We start from the raw sequence: 1,184 nt of genomic DNA on the forward strand, positions 1-1,184 counted from the left end.
CTAATAATACAAAAATGAGCTGGGCGTGGTGGCACACGTCTGTAATCCCAGCTACTGGGGAGGCTGAGGCAGGAGAATTGCTTGAACCTGGGAGGCGGAGGTTGCAGTGAGCCGAGATTGCACCACTGAACTCCAGCCTGGGTGACAAGAGTGAAACTCTGTCTCCAAATAATAATAATAAAAAAATAATAAGTCCAATGGACTCCTGAAGGAATAACACAAAGAGCTTACCTTTACCTACCTTGAAACCTCTCTCAAAGGAGATTGTTGAAAACATTTAAAGACAAATGAACTATCCGCAAGTGTCTAGGGAAAAGCATATGAGTAGTGGTAAACGATGGACATGCTGACCTGTCTTGGAAGAAAGGCTGGGGAGTGAGATGTTTGGGACATATGACTTTGAAAATTTATCACGTATTCCTAGGAATGTAGAAGTGAAACTGCGTTGTTGTCTAGGGTAAATACCCAAGGTTCCTCATCTCATACCAAGGAAATTGAGTATGCAGACACACAAAAAGTGGGTTTAGAAGCAGAGGTTTAATAGGCAAAAGAAAGAGAAAGGAGAACATGCCTGAGTGGGACTTCCTGCTGGCAGCAAAGTGCACTGGATTTTATAGACTGGCCTCAGGAGGCAGTTTTTGATTTAAATAGGGCCCAAAGATTGTTTGGGGCCAGGCGTTGTGGCTCACGCCTGTAATCTCAGCACTTTGGGAGGCTGAGGCAGGTGGCTCCCTTGAGGTCAGGAGTTCAAGACCAGCCTGTCCAACATGGCGAAACCCCATCTCTACTAAAAATACAAAAATTAGCTGGGCATGGTGGTGTGTACCTGTAATCCCAGCTACTTGGGAGCCTGAGGCACGAGAATCACTTGAATTTGGCAGCTGGAGGTTGCAGTGAGCCGAGAGCACACCCACTGCCCCACTGCACTCCAGCCTGGGTGATAGAGCGAGACTCTGTCTCCAGAAAAAAAAAAAATGAAAAGGAAGCAGTATCTAAGGTTATAATTTGATCTTATATAAAGATGTAAGGGGCCGGGCGCGGTGGCTCATGCCTGTAATCTTAGCACTTTGGGAGGCCGAGGTGAGTGAATCATGAGGTCAGGAGATCGAGACCATCCTGGCTAACACGGTGAAACCCCATCTCTACTAAAAATACAAAAAAATTAGCTGGGTGTGGTGGCGGGC

This window comes from Mandrillus leucophaeus, unplaced genomic scaffold (genome assembly GCF_000951045.1).
Source record: "Mandrillus leucophaeus isolate KB7577 unplaced genomic scaffold, Mleu.le_1.0 Scaffold215, whole genome shotgun sequence".
Taxonomy (NCBI): domain Eukaryota; kingdom Metazoa; phylum Chordata; class Mammalia; order Primates; family Cercopithecidae; genus Mandrillus; species Mandrillus leucophaeus.